Genomic DNA, 17,589 nt, shown 5'->3' with positions numbered 1-17,589 from the left:
TTCTTGGTTGGTTTTAGCTCACCTGACCCCAAGGGAAAATTAAGTGAGATTTTTTCATCACTTGGCTCCCGTCGTCCGTCGTCTTCTGTTAATTTTTTACACAATCTTCTCCTCTGAAATTACTGGGCTGCAATACATTTAACAAACCTTATCCACAATCTTATGTCGGTTTTAAAAGGTCTAACGAACTTATGTTTAACTGTTTTTCATCATCATTGATGTATCTAGTTTAAAATGTTTTGATGACCCCCGCTTGTTAACAAAGATGGCCGACATGGCTTAAAATAGAACATATGGGGATGCAAGTTTTGTCTATTATTTGAAAACAGCTATAGATAGAGAAAATTTAACAGGGGCAGATATGTTCATAATGTTGAGCTCTACCTTTTGTCCATACACATCAAAACTCTCACACGAATTCTTATAGAAGTTAATGTCCTTGAATGACAAATTTCTCCTTTTTTTCCATTTCTGTCTATTATCTTGAAATATATAAAAGTTATATTATAGCAAAAATGATCAGCAAGACAATATATACGAATAAGTCGATTTGGTCGATATCCTTGTAAGAATTATTGACCTTTAATTACGATTTTTACCATTTCTTTGCGTTTTTGCCAATTATCTTACAAAAATCTTCTCCTCTTTAACAATTTAATTAAACTTGGCCACACGCTTTATTGAGATATCTGGTTTGAAAACCTACATGATCAGCCATTTGTAAATTAATTTTTTTGTTTCAGTGTACCATTGTTAACGTTGTTTTTCATAAAATAAACAAAACCGTGTTCTATATATAGACAAAACCGGGTCATTGTGTAGTAAACAACATTGACAAAACCGGGTGCTTCCATTTTGACATGGCCTATTTCTTTCGTTCCATACGCAGAAATACAAGGACTGAGGTGCTCAAAGTGACTAGTTTTGAAATCTCCATGTCAATATCTTTCTTTCCGTACCTTTCTTTCCGTACCATGGGAACAATTTAAGGAGAAATTAAACAAATTCGAGGCAAGGTTCACTCAATTCGTCATTTTGTTGTGCATTTTTACTTATTTTTCCGTTAATCTAAAACGGTTGTAGAAAATATTACATCTCACAATAGAAAATAGTTATATATGTATATATATTCTTCGATATCATAAAAATAACAAATAAATAAACAGAAAACTACTTTTTCTCTGTCTATTGATGTTCCGTCACTGTGCCGGAAATTAGATACCATCGAGTCCAAACATTTTTTGCCGTGGTAGTTTAGACACTGTGAATATCAGCTTTAAAGTGTTCCATTTGTTTTCACTTGTTTCCAAATAGCAGCTTTAATGTAGATTTGTCATGAAATAGAAGTTCCTTCATAATATAAGTTCAAAATGGAAAAAATATTCTGTAATACATGTATGATTTCCACTGAAACAAACAATACAGTATTTGTTCCTAACGGAATAAAGGGTATAGAATATTTCCAAATGGAACAGATATTAAGGCGTTGTTCATAACAAACGGTCTAGGGGAACTTCTGTTAGGCGGAACAAATAAACGTTAATTCACTGTAAACCGCTATCTTGGATTGAAAAAAATAGGAGTAAAATAGCAGTAAACAATCGGTCTAGTTCTTCGCTTTAAAAATTTGAAAAAGTTTGAGACAGATTGGCAATAAATATGTGAGGAATTATTAAAACCTCCATGGAGTCGGTAACTTTTAGCTTGAACACTTCAATTACTCATTTATTATCACATTTCTAACAAAAATGTGTGATAGTTACTCCAAAATTTTGATTTATTAGCCTAAAAATTAAACTTTTGAGGGAATGAGAGGTGTAAATAGACTAAAATGACCTAATAATGAAAACAAAGAGGCACTTTAGTGTTGTTTATCATCTTAGAGTCATCTTTAGTATCATGCTGAACTGTTTTTACGCAGAGTGAGATCAGTATTTTATCATTTATTAGTGAATGTATTGGTCCACACTTTATTCTATCATGATGCGGCGTGATACGGATTTTTCGAAGAATTTTGCTCAAATCGCTGTAGTTCTCGTCTTACATTATACTAAATATATCTCAGACTATTTAACGGGTTATGACAATGCTTTAAATAACCAGTATTTCAAAGGAAAAAATTCACATTCAGTCTATTCAACAAAAATGTCTTCTTTAGGTATAATACCACCAAATAAAAATACGTCACATCCGGTTTCATACGAAAAAGGGTCGGAAAAAATATTCCCTTGAATTTGACAGTTGTAGGAAAATAACCCTGCATTTCATTGCAGAGAAAAAAAATTGAGTCATAAATATATATCTTGGGCGTTTAATTTAGAATCACCATTCTTTTCTTATTTAGTGTTTCTAAATAATACTTTGGAAACTGCAGGTGGCATGGTTACTAAAGCTTTTAAAAGAAAAAAGGGGCGAAATTTTGATTTGCTTACTTCAGCTGATGGTTTTTATCTTAATATATGCAATGCAATATTATGTGAAATGTTCACTGTAGTACTGGACAGGATAAAACTTTACTCATGCCAAGTATTTCTTTATTTGAAACAAAGATAAATTCTGCACATTTATTTGAAAAATGTCAAATGCTATTTTTGAAGTGTTCCGTTGGTTTTTTTACTTGCTTCCAAACTCCATCTGTAAAGTGTTCCGGTTGTTTTCACTTGCTTCCAAATGCCAAATGCTATTATTGAAGTGTTCCGTTTGTTTTCACTTGCAAGAAAGAAGACTCGTGATTTGTCAAGATTCTATCAATATTAAAAGTGATTTTATCAGAGTTGCAAAGAAGTCGAATTCGAGTCTGATATGTTAATCCAGATGTCCAAATATCTGGGTTACTCATGTGTATTACTTTTAAGATGCGTCAACTCAGAAAATATGTTTACTTGTAGCTTTTGTTAACGTTGGTCTTTGTTTGTTTAGATTTTTAGTGTGAAGCTCAAGATTTCAATAGAAGTAAAAAGGATGGAAATATACTATCCAGTGGCGTAGCTTGACCTTTTAACCTAGTGAGGCAATGGAGGACAAAGCATCAGTGCGGACCAATGACCGCAATGCTGCTTGGAAGGGGATGATTCGATAGCAAAACCAAGGTCCGAAAATAGTTCTTAGCATTTATAGATAAAAAAGACGATTTGTAAGTTTGGTTAACGTCTAGCGGCAAACATTCCGTGCATACTCAGGAATCAGGACTAGAACAAATTAACAAAAAAAAATTATTAGGTAGGTTCTTTATAATGAAATGTTCTCATTCTGACCAGAAGTGTTTGCATATTTATAATTACATCTCGCATAGCCAAGCAGACGCCACACTTCGGCATGGGTTTACTGCAGGACGGGTTACCAAACTTTTATACCGTATACTCCATCCATCCTTGGCGTCAATTTTATACTTAAGATAAGCTAACAAGTTATTATGTAATAAAAATCATTATTTTTTGGAAGGTGGGCTTTTCAGACTTTAGCAACAAATAGCATAAATCTCAACTGTTAGTTTTCTCGTTTGAATTATTTTACATTTGTCAATTCGGGGCCTTTTACAGCTTACTATGCGGTAAGGGTTTTGCTCATTGCTGAAGGCTGTTCGATGACCTATAGTTGTTAATTTTTACGTCATAAAGTCTCTGGTGGAGAGATGTCTCATTGGCAATCATACCACATCATCTTCTTATTTTTAGAAAGATGCGGTTGGAAGCACGATTTCAATCTTAATTTTTTCTCATGTCATGTTGGTTTTTTTTCTATCTTTTATTTTTTTTCCTTTTAACTGCGCATGATGTTTCTTTCAAAATGTATTGCGTCATACAGCAAGAGGTTGCGGTAACGTTTCGTCGACTTATCTGTCAAGAAAAAAACTTCTTCTAATTATATTATTACATGTATAATGAAGACATTCGTCGCTTTTTGTTTTTGTTTACTAAAGTAATGTTATAGGGAAACAAAGAGTCGCATTTATACAAATAAAAAAGACGTGACGATACCAATTGGCAATCAAAAACCATAAAAAGAGAGATTGGGCAACACGAACCACACCGAAAAATGACAATCAAACAGGTACATCGGCACGGTAGGTATCTGCTCCGCTATTGAAAACTGTCGTGTTGCTCAAAGAAATCAACCTCCGGTTATATGCCATAACTTGGATAAGAAGTTGTGGTTACGACACGGTTAATCAAATCATGGTGGCGTCAGAAAAATTATGACTTAAAATTTACAATTAAGAAGCCCTGGTTCAGCAGCTCCACTGGCAACAACACAATTTAAAGAGAAAAACAAGCTGTTGAATATTATATAAATTGGAGATATATATAGTCAATACTCAGGTGCCTAAAGAATGTTTCAAAATGGAATTATTACAATGTGAAAATAAGAAATCATCTCGTTTGTCATAAAGTTTAGTTCTAAACCGTTCTGTCAAATTCTATAAGTTAAGATAAAAAGCAGTCATAACTGTATGTTTGGGATGATCGTTTATTTCAATTTTAAAAATAACATACTCAACAAACTTTAGTTATTCAGTGCGAGAATCGTTTATATATAGGGAAAAGTGAGGCTCAAGGATAATGCACCTAGTTCCTTTGCATTCTTTTTAGAAGCCTGTGTATGAAGTCTGCGTCGTACAACATGTCGACCAAACGTTCCCAATGTGTTGTCAATGAAAAGTGGGATCTTTATGATGTCAGTTTTATAGAATTCTTGTCTTTAGTAGTATTAATTAGGTATCAGTCCCTTGCTATCGAGATATTTGTATAGACGGTGCATGTATCATTTATTTAAAAAATTGACCCTATTCTTTCAATCTGTCTTGCGTTTAGAAGGAAAAACTTGTGAAACAATTAGATAAGTCAAATGTTTATAATATCATATTCTACGAAATTCTACGAAATACAAATTGTACATTTTATCTTCCTTATTATTATTTTTGGTAATACAAATAAGTGAGGTAGCTGCTTTATAGTCTCAAGGGAAGCTACACCTCTGCTACTTTATATTATTCAATTTATCAATGTGATAAAAACATAATACAAACATATGAACTGTATACAATTTATATGTAAACCATGTCCTTTTATCATTGAAGACAAAATATTAAAACCTTGATGACAAATATATTTTCACCGAAATCAAAAACAGAACAGTATAAAGGGCAAACGGCTTCCATAAACATTTAACAAGATCTAACCCCCGTAATAGATATGTATACTAAATATCTATATGTCTGGTATATAAAAACATTTAGTACATACATGATAATTTAACAACAGTAAGAAAGAAAGTAAACCAATCAGAACGAACATAAGTCAACGGAAAGTTCAATTTGACCACACCATTACAATATTAATTATATAATAAATATGTTTTTTGTAAATCGCACCTGGTCTTACATTAGACATGACAAGTTTATGATTTTCTCAACTGAAGGTCATCGTAATAAGTAGAAATTGACAGTTTGACTCAATCCATTGGTCAATAATGAGACTCTGTATGGACTATTGTTGCTGTCACTTCAAAACTTTGTTTATTGAAAATGTAGTTATTGTGTCGGGAGTCAATTTTGATCTTGTTGAATTTGTTCACAACTTGATGTAGTATCCTGTCCAAAGAGAAAATTGTCCAAAAACACCGAATGTACAAGATGTGAATAGTAACAGGTCACTTTACAGTCTTCAACAATGAACAAAATCCATACCGTAAGCTGTGAATAGTCCCCGCATGACACAAAGTGAAAAAATTAAAAACAAAAAAACAAAAAAATAACGGCTTTATTCATACTACAGCAATTAAGGAGAAACAAAATGACCATAGACCAACAATGACTTGATAACAGGTTACTGGTAGAGGTACATGAATAATGTGTCGGGGTTACACATGTTTGTGAACGCTTAACCCCTTTCCTAAACATTTCATAAATACATGTAAAAATCAGTTGAAATAGTCTTGACTCTAATATCAGACAGTAGTTCGACTGTAGATCGATAATGTGCTTTCAATGATATTATTAAACGCGGTGTACATTTTTCATCCAAACAGTTGTTATTTAAACACTGTTGAAAATAATCAACAGTTGTTTGAAGTATAGAGTTATGGTAGTCTAATCTTGTCACACCTATCAGTAAAACCAATATTAAGAGAGGCGTCCAACTGGCTGTGCGGAATTCATGAATCAACAGCATCGTCCGTTGAAATGTGGATGCCGAATCCGATGACCCGTATCGGGAGAGTGTCATGCTTTCTGTATGTAAATGAATCATTACAAACCTCTTTAAAGGGTCCGTATTTGGTTGCACCAAGGCAAAATTACTGCCCCTAATCAAAGTACACTGTATTTTTCAATGATAGTCTAAATTCCCAGCCACTTATCAGGGTAGATACACTTTGAATAACTAATTGGAATTAATGTTAATTTGTTCTAGTCCTGAATATGCATGGCATCATTTCGAATTAATGCTGCGTTCACACGTAATTCGAATTCGATTCGCATTAACTAATTCGAATTAGTTTAATTCGCATTCGAAACGTTTAACGTCCAAACGTAAATTCTAATTCGAATTGCAATGCGCATCAAATTCGCTTTACTGTCCTAACGACGTTAACTTTTAATTCGTATTAACAAAAACGCATTTCTAATGTGAATTGGATAATGCGATTTAGCCAATTCGAATCAATTCGAATTAAAAAAGAAGAGTATGTGAACGCGATTAGCGAATTCGATTCGCATTCAATTCGAATTCAATTCGAATTAAATGTACGTGTGAACGAGGCATGAGTTTAAACAAACAACAATAAATCTCATTGAGAACCTTTTGAACCGTTTAAGACATTTTGTCAAAAGATAAAGTATAAGTCAATTTGCATTATAAAAAATTACAACATTTAATTTGCATAAATATGAAAATAAGGAGATGTGGTATTAAACTAAGTACTAGTATGTCTTCTTATTTTCTTTTTCAATTTTTTTTTCCGTTTATGGCGTATCTAAAATAAAAACAAAACAAAATTAATGAAACACAAGACATTGAATTTTTGCAAACAATTCTAAATTTAAATTGAATGTGAACATTATTTGAAAGTTTCAGTAGGATCCATCATGTTGATTGGCAGACACTAGTCTTGTGTTGTATCAAAGTGGTGTTCTATAACAATAAGGAGATGTGGCATGATTGCCAATGAAACAACTGTTCCCAAAAGTCCAAATGACGTGAATATTAGAAACTATAGGTATCTGTAAGCCTTCAACAATGAGCAAACTTAACATCATAAAGTCAGCTATAAAAGCAAAATGTGAAACGATTCAAACGAGAAAGCCAACGGACTAACATAAGACAAAACAATACTGGAAACTGAAAAATAAATATAACAGACATTTCAACGACCTACGATAACAGCTGAATTTCATGCATGCTCCTGTCCAAATAAAATGGAAAATCCATGACTGGACGTGATCTCAATGAAAAATTTTCAACAATGTGAGGAATATTTAACAAAATGCCAAGTTTTCTTGTTTAACAAAATTAGAGAGTCATTTATCGTGACTTTTGTCCAACCAACTTATTCGTTAATCAAATTGAAGAATATATTTAAAGGCATATAATTAATCCTTTTTAGTTTGTTTAGTGCTGTAAAAACGTTGAATGTGCGCACTTGCCTGTATTGCAACAGCACTTTCTGAAAAAAAATGTGCTTCGTTCAACGCCTTTACACCAAAATAAACTTTTGAAAAACGTTTATAATTCTTTATTGTGCAAGCATTTTAAAAGCACTGCTGTTTGAATACACTTACAATCAACCAGCAGCGCTTTGGATAAAGATTAAGTGCCTGTAATGTTGCTTACTTTGTATTGTAATACAGTTGGTTGTTGACCCTCGTTTTGGAAATAAACGACATATCATCTCAGCCATCTCAAAATTGGGTATCTGATTAACTCTGCATGTGATAATAACATCTGCAAGAGGAAATTATAAGAAAACTTGTTCATTCACTATCATAACTATGTAATTACATAAATGAAGTTTGGTTGCCAAAACTTTTATTTTTTAGATTTTTAGTAATGTCAGAAAAGCACTCAATAAAGACACCAGGCTTATAATTGTGTACGCCAGCCGCGTGTTTCGTCTACAAAAGACTCACCTGTGACGCTCGAATCAAAACAATTTAACAGGCCAATTAAAGAACGATGTTGAAGAAAATTGACGGCCAAAAGTTCCGGAAGGTTAAGACAACTACAGCTAACAGAATCTATTCCTTGGGTAAAGAACATATGTGCATGCCCTTAAGATGAATTATGAGCTAGAAATAAATATATATTTAGAGGACGAACTTTACGAACTTCAAACTTACACCAGGGTTGCTTTGATTCTTTTTATAATCTGCTCGTGATCAAATAGAATACAATCATTTAACATTGAAAAAACATAGAAAACACTAATACAATGTAATCTTTCACCTCTGCAATCTTCCTGACATGGGGGCACCGTTCTACCATTTTTACACAGCGGAATCATGATGGCACATCCGATCATTTCAGCGGCTGCTCTCGATAAAGGACATATAATAGTCTTTTGAAATATCTGTGACAGAGCGTTATCAGCTTCGGCTAAACGGGCGTGTCCAATATAATTTGGAAACTTAGTGGAATTGAAGCCGTATTTTTCACAGTTACTGCTTTTAACTGGAACGCATTGAGCTGAAAAGAAAAACAATTATATTCTGTTTTAAACACTGTCACCAATATAATTAAGTATGCGGTGGAGATTAATGCGGAGATAAGTAACAAAACTGACAGCATCAACTGTATAAATTAGTTTGTACTCATGCTGTATGCTAGTAATTAGCGTATACATCTATTTGGTGTATTATCCGATGTATTGTATATATGTTACCATTCTGAAAATAAACATCGGGTTATACAATACACAGGATATACGCTGTTTATTTTTTTTAGGTTAAAACATGTATTTATACAAAATGATTTTTCTTTTAATACAACTTTAAACAAATTGATTTATTTGTATGTGCTTAAGTGAAAATTGTTTGGTCCCATTAATAACTGTAGTCAAGGTTATAAGGAAAATCAGTTATATTCAGCATGAGGATTACCCTTGGGACGAAATGACATCCAAATTATGATATGTATCGTTCCTGTTCTATTTTTCCCAAACCTTCCAAGCTTTATCTAAATGATGTCAAGAGTAATTTTCAAAACTCCTCAGTACAAATTATTCTTGGGAAGTATTTCATGTTTCTTCGTGAATCAATAAATGTATCACTATTGATTGAGGGCACATACCTTTTTAGTATAGCAAAAATAACTGCATGTTTAAGTTTTTCAACGCTAAAATGAACTGCAGTTAGTACATTTCAGACCCCTCAATCGCCTCAGTAGACTTGAGAATTATTTACGTATTCTATGAATTTACTTATTATCATATGCAAGAAAATAGCCTGTATTGATATTGCTGTATTCCTATTGTTGAAAATCTTTAATAATTACAAGGTAAAGAATACTGACAATGACTTATCACCGAAGTTTCATTGGTCAAATAGACTGGTTACGCAAGAACTGTGTAAATTCCCGAGCACCATCTATAGTAATCACTGACTTACGTAAAACGTTGAATCCTCCTTGCATTTGATTATTACTGGGCATAACCATTCCACGTGACCGCTGTGCGTTTCCAGACATCATATTACCACCAGGCCAGTGAGGAATTCCAGCCATTATTTTTCCACTTGGCATGCTAGCACCGGTCCATTGTGCATTAATACCATAGTAACATACCATCAAAATAGCAATATAAATTGCAAAATCCCATTTTGCATTCATATTTAAATGTGACAAGTGCTTGATAAAACAATGGCAAAAAATCTATTACGTTCCTCAATCTTTTACTGCACAATCCAGTATAATGTCATCGACATAAAAATAAGGAGATTTTATCAATAAGACAACTATCCTCCAAAGTTCAAATGAAGTGGATGTAAGCAATTATAGGCAACCGTGCGTGTTTCAACAATGAGAAAAACCCATCCGTATAGTCGGCTATAAAAGGCCCCGACATAAAAATTATGAAACAATTTATTTAACTTACATTAATTAATGGTCATCTGTCACCAGAATGTAATTACACAACAGGCTGATTTACGTTTTTTTTTTTCAAATTAAACAGTATTTAACAATTGGTTTGACATTATAACGTATGATAGAAGAGACTGTAACTCCGTGTGGGCTCCTTCAAAATACTGCCTTTTCATATATTTTTGTCTAGTCACCTTACAGTCATACATCCTGTATATGAGATTTAATTTTGCAATAACCATGCAATACGACGGGTGCAACATGTGGGGCAGAATATGCTTACCCTCGAAATACAAGCATATGAGAACTGAGATGATTTGGTGGAAACAGGATTTCTCTTTAGTTAAAATATGAAATACATGAGGAAAAATGAAAATGCTAAACAGTATACAAAGGATTAAAGAAATAATAATTAATATTTCTTGAGTGTATTTGAGATTATAGTTGTAAACAAATATTAGAAATGTAGGGGTTGTTGGGTGTTTAATGCATAGCTAACAATAAAAAGTACAGAAGGGGGAAAAAACGATTTATGTGTTGAACCATTCGCGTGACGCACAGTTCATTATTCTATTGTGCTGTATTTGTGTTCCGTCGTAAATTGTTTTAGGTGTTCGTTGTTATTCTGTGGTTAACATGTTGAAATGTACTAGTATTATATTATCTACTTATGTATTTCACAGTCCTGAATGTTCTTGCATTCATTTGTAGTGTATTCCTGTCACATAATATGTCATTTTAGCGATATTTTTAATATTGCTATATAAGCGAGAGGTTTGGCTAGCCATAAAACCAGGTTCAACCCACTATATTTTCTTAAAATGTCCTGTACCAAGTCAGGAATATGGCAGTTGATATCACATAGTCCGTTTCTATGTATGTTGGCGTTTGTTTTTGTAGCAGTTCAGTGTTTCTGTTGTTCCGTTTTGTTTCCTCTTATAGTTGATGTGTTTTCCCTCAGTTTTGGTTTGTGACTGGGATTTTTTTTCAGCTTAATTGATGTATGACTATTGAACAGCGGTATACTGCTATTGCTTTTATTTATATGGATTTATGAGCTTTGAACACCAGTAAACTACTGTTCCCTCTAATGTATGGTCCTACATCCTCACGATACATATATTTTGGATTAACAAAATGTCATTTTTTTTTCAGACGTCTTTACACTAAATTCGTTGGATTTAGCTAACATGAGATACCCTGCTACATTCTTAATTACCCTTAGCTCCACAAGGATCATGTAATCTAGTGGTGTCGTTGATTGTTCTCCATAATTTGTTTTCGTTTAATGTTGTAATTTAAATCACATCTTTGGTTTATCACTTTAAAGTAGTTTCACGTTTTGTCATCCCAAGACTTATATAATAGCTTTCTTTTAGGTATGACTTTTGCTTATCGTTGAAGGTCGTACATGTGCATTGAGTTTAGTTTCTCAATCGTTTTGCATGATGGAAAGGTGTGTCATTGTCAATCAAACAACATGTCTTTATTTTTATTTAAACAAATATAATTGAATCCACGGAACCTTGCAACAACCATCGTAGTTTTACAAAACTATTGAAATTAGTGAAAAACAAGTAACTATTTTGAGAGGAATGAATTGACATTTCATTGCCTTTGTATCAGTTCACAATATACGTTCCTGTAAACTTGAAACAACTTAGAATGAACTGAGTAAGTATAACTCTATATGTCAGTTTACTGCATAGTTGTGAAAATAAATGTCATCTTAAAAACTGGCTCCTCTATCTGCAAATCATCATTCTGCGTTACTGCTACTGTTTCTCGACTTTATTATCAGACCTGATTATTGTTATGATCCTTTGTCAAAGCAGAAGGAAAAAATCTACATGATGTGTTTCAATAGAAATTGTACTGTTTCTGATCTTCCTATATCCTTGGCTATTGACAGTACTTGTGAAAATTAACCCTATGATTTTGCATCTGGTTTAGATATCACATTGAACAGTAGACAGATACTTCGCTGAAACAGGACAGGACTAGGTTCCCATTCTTATTTCTCCTATACCTATAGCTAAAGATAACCGTAGTTAAACGACGAAGGAGTTAATCATTTTTTTTTTCAATTTTACATATATTTGTTTCCCATAATTAATATAAAAGTAAGAAGATATGATATGATTGCAAATGAGACAACTCTTCACCAGAGACCAAATGGCATAGAAGTTAACAAATAAAGGACACCGTGCGACCTTAACAATGAGCAAAACCCATACCACATAGTAAGCTACGAAAGGCACCGAAATGACAAATGTAAACAATTCAAACGAGATAACTAACGGCATGAATTATGTACAAGACATCAAACGAAAAGCAAATATGATATACAGCAACAACTGACAACCACGATTAACATGAATTACATGCTCCTGACTTGGGACAGGCACATACAGAATGTGAAGAGTTAAATAAACGCATCATAGATACAGGCCTAAACTAGTTGTACGCCAGACGCGCGTTTCGTCTACAAAGGACTCATCAGGGACGCATGAGCCAAAAAGGTTAAAAAGTTCAAATAAAGTACGAAGTTAAAGAAGAGTGTTTAGGACCCAAAATTCTGTTTTTGCCAAATACAGCGAAGGTAATCTATTCTTGGCGAAGAAAATCCTTAATATTTCAAAAATTCAAGGCTGATGTACAGCACAGATTTCATATTTGACAACATTGCACTTTTAGTCATTTAACAACATATTTTTATTTTACTTAATATTGTTCTTAGACCAATGATCACTTTTATTTTAGGACTTCCCAGTACATATTAGTTGCCTTGAACGTTTTTTTTTTATATAACATGAAAGCAATATTAAATTTTACAATTTGTGTACCTGTCGTTTAAATATCATTGTTCGGTCGAATTAAATCTATTTTAGGTCCTTCTAGACTCTTTTAGAATAATTTTTTGACAATAAATATCATATTTTTAACGTGATACTTCAAACAAAACCTTCCAGTGTAGATCATGATAATACTATAAACAATACAAGTTTTTATTGTATAAAGTAAATATCAAATGCTTATCAAATTTTTTTATTGTTTTTAAGTCAATTAGAAATCAACATAAGATAACCTTCTTCGTGACACGGTGACATTTACATACATGAAACAGTTACACAACAAGGTTTTAATTAGGGCAACTACTACACGTGTACATTTACATCATAATAAGCACAGTTACACAACACGGTTATATTTGGCATAAATAAGCAACTCTGAACTGTTATGTGCAATAAATTAAGGTGTTGTTGTACGAAACTGAATTAATTGATATGTCATGAAGTTTCTATTTTTTGTGAAATAAGATCATTGTAGATTAATAAAAAGTTCATTTATCATAAATTATAACAGTTTAGGGAATTTAATGCCTGCAATATTCAAATGTGAAGGAGGAGATACGACCCTCCCCTCCCACAATTTCAAAGATAGTAAAACGATTCAGTTCTTGTTAAATTATGTTGATTTTGTTGATAAATAAATATGACTAGATATACGTGTTTGATTTGATGCCGAATACACAATAATACATCATAAACGTTGGATGTCAGTTTCGTCTTTCTATTACAGAAATTTTACAATCGGTACATTTATAGATCTTAGATTGTGAAATTCATTGTAAAATTTATGTAATGTCGTTTTATTTTTCCTCATAACTGTGATGGAACAGTTTTTGTGAAAGGAGCACACTTTACATCCACTACTGGGTTCAAATAAAAGAAAGAAGTAGCATTAAGCCTTGGTTTTGGCCCAAGGAAATAAAATTTTTGAGAACTACTTCAAACTTGCACATATTGTTTGAAAATGCATAAAATTAGGAAAAAAATGAATGAATTTCAAAAGATTTTTTTATGTTATGACGTTACAATAACGTCATAATATGCCCAGTTTTCATAAAAAAACAATTAGAGATCACTGCAGAATTAATGAAATTTTTTTACTGTTATTTCCATTTTCGAAACATCATGCGCAGCCATGAAACAATAAAGTTATTTAAGAGAACCTTTATTATAACTATTGACATATTCTCACAAAAAGTAAACTTGGTTCTTAGGTGCATACACATTGTTCAATCTAATATAATACTTTTAAGATGTAAAATAAAGAAATTATGCAAAAGAAGACAAATTATGCCATGGTTTGTTGCCATGGTAACTCGTTAAATGTGAAATTTATTTTTATTTTCTGAACACCTTGTAACTTTGTGTAGCCAAGACAAATTTAAAAATATCTATGTTAACTTTTTTAATTTGCACTAATATTTGGGCCATATATTCAGTTGGCTTAGAAGCGTAAATTAACAGCATATTTATTTAAATTTTTTTTTTCTGTTTATCTCTGCAAAATGTAAATCAATTTCAATATTTCACGTGCTTTCGTGCCATTGTACAATTTTAAAAATGCCTCGTACATTTTGTCATTTTCTACTATACCAACTCGTTTCAATTAAGTTTCCGGTTTTCCAAGTGTTTTGCCTTGAGCATCGCTTAAGATACATTTGCTATTGAAATGAAAAGTATGCTCTCCCAACTTTCAGTGCACTCAATCGTATTATAATGCGCATCTTGTACAGTACAATTTGTACCGTTAAACGTTGTTATTATGACTGAACTAGGCTTAGTTGGCATCAGAAGTAAATTGTTTTGGGGTGTTCTGTTTATGTGTTTTTGTTTTTTTTTTGTTTGATGATTACATTGTGTTTCCTAACATTTTGTGTCTAGAATACCTGATAAAAGTTCTACCATAAATACTTACTGTCATCATCGAGATTCGTAACACGTCACTGATGAGTTTCTTGTAGATGAAACGCCCGTATGGTTAGTTCGATGCCACTGTTGATGGAGGTTTCCTTCCCAAGAGCATTACTAGACCAGTATACAGTTCCTCTGTGTTGTCACAAAATATCATCGATATTGTCTTATTTCGTGTATTTATAAATCAATTGTTTATAAAACTTTGAATTGTTTTAAATACTGAGGATTTTCTACCACAGGAATATATTACCCTAACTGTATTTGTAACCTTTCGGAACTATTGGTCCTTAATGCTCTTCAACGTCGTCCTTTATTTGGATTTTTAATTTTTTTATTTGAACAAAACTGGTGAGTCTTTGTAGACGAAACGCGCGTCTGGTGTACAAAATTATAAGCTTGGTATCTTTGATTAGTATTTTTGTGGTACAATCCTTGGGGTATAGTCATCCTATCCAAAACCATTTTTATTTAACCTTTAAGTAACGACTATTATCATTTTTGTCTAATACCGTCTTCACTGAATTATTATTTATAGTATTATCTAAAGCGTTTGATTACTGATACTTGTCAGTTAACCTTGTTTTCGTATCTTTGTCAAAATTCCTAGTGTATTGTTGCGAATATCTATGTTGATACTATTCAATTCTTACTGTAATTCAAGTGTAAACTGACAATTATTGAAGCAAAAATGAATTTGTCACGTCATTTCTTCAGAAATAGCTATTAAATATACATGTATTTGCGAAAATGTATGAAATTAAAACCCCATTTCAATTTTATTTTATGAACATGCATGTGAATCATGATATATTTGTATGCAGATAAATACATTTATTAATATATTTGTTCTCAACGTGACAATCAAAAATAAATGTTCAATTGACATGTTAGATAAATGTTTATTTTTTAGAATCGAGAGTCGAGCATCTATATCTAAACACTATTTCATCTAACAGTACTGATCTAATTACTGTTTCATTGGGCACATCAATAGCTTTGCTAACATCTCTTCCAGTAAATACAATCATATTGTGAGTGAAGGTCTTTCCACCTTTTTTAAAAATGATTATCAGTAAATTGGTTGGTTGGTACGATGGTAAATTGTTTCCATACCATCAAGTGACTTTTAGATTGATTGATCTACCGTTTCTACTATTGTTTCAGATAAGGGTGAAGGTTTGGTACTATTAAAATGTTTAAATCCGCTGCAATTGTTTGCACCTGTCCTAAGTCAGGAATCTGATGTTCAGTAGTTGTCGTTTGTTGATGTGGTTCATAAGTGTTTCTTTTTTCTCGTTTTTTATATAGATTAGACCGTTGGTTTTCCCGTTTGAATGGTTTTACACCAGTAATTTTGGGGCCCTTTATAACTTGTTGCACGGTGTGAGCCAAGGCTCCATGTTGAAGACCGTACTTTGACCTATAACGGTCTACTTTTATAAATTTTGACTTGGATGGAGAGTTGTCTCATTGGCACTCATACCACATATTCTTATATCTGTATTAAATTAGAAAATTGAATTAAAGAAGTTTCCTGTCTGATGTGGTTTGGCAGCTCATTCCATAATTGTGCAGCACTAAAACGGAACGATTTTAGCCCATATCTTGTAGTGTTTACTCTTGGTATACCATATGTATCCTTGGATCTAAAATTATAACGTTGATTTTTGATATTTATTAAGTTATGAAGATAACTTGGACTTTCCTTGTGTACAATTTTAAATGTTTCAATTCCAATGGTTCTAAGTCTGCGACTTTCTAAAGATGGAAGTTTAGAAGTCAAAAGTAAATTTTCATAGCTACTTATATAGTCCTCATATATGGAGCGGACAGCTCTTTCCTGAAGTTTTTCAATTTTTTGTGTACTTTTTTCACTACAGAAATGCCAAATTACCGGACAATAATTAAAATTTGAAAGAATGAAAGGGTAGTAAGCTATTAGACGTCCCAACCTGTTAAAATATTTGCCACCTGAATAATTAACCTGCCACATTCCTCATGTGCCTGTCTCCGGTCAGAAGCCTGTAATACAGTGGTTGTCGATGGTGCTGTCTGCTCTAATTATTTCCATTTATTGTTTTAGCATAAATCAGCGTTGATTTTTTCTTTTGATTTTTTTCAAATTTGCTTATCCATGAGCCTTTTTAAAATTGCATGCCATATATAAGCCGTACGGTGACCTGTTAAAAAATCTGTCCTTTGGTCTCTGGTACTAAGTCGTTTTTCATTAGCATCAGATGACATTTTCTTATTTTTATGTTTTTAAATTGATGATTCAGGCGAAATAGAAGGGCACATATCATGTTTATAAGTCATCATGACACACGTTCATTTCAGTAAGCAGTATTTTTATCTATCATATGAACTATTTAAATGATAATTATTTTTGTCGGTTATAAAAACTGCCCTGAATACACCTATATGTGTCTACTTGATATTTACATAATTAAATTGCAATTACACATAAAGATTATATTTGTCGTAAACAAAACAACTCTGACATATATATGCAAATTACAGATTGTTTGATGAAACTAGTATTTTCCGTCATCAGGCATTGTAAAATTTGTTTCCCTCTTTTCTTTTTGGCTTTTTGCTTATTAATTTCTTTGTACTCAGTTTGGAGTTCATATTACTAGTTTATGAACACATATACTTATACAGATTGAAATATTACTGTCATTAATTATGAAAAGACCAGACTATTCATCAGTTCTAAAAATACATAAAAATGAGAAGAAGTAAACATT

This window comes from Mytilus californianus, unplaced genomic scaffold (genome assembly GCF_021869535.1).
Source record: "Mytilus californianus isolate M0D057914Y unplaced genomic scaffold, xbMytCali1.0.p SCAF_11, whole genome shotgun sequence".
In the NCBI taxonomy this organism is placed as follows: Eukaryota; Metazoa; Mollusca; class Bivalvia; order Mytilida; family Mytilidae; genus Mytilus; species Mytilus californianus.
This window is presented reverse-complemented; position numbering follows the sequence as displayed.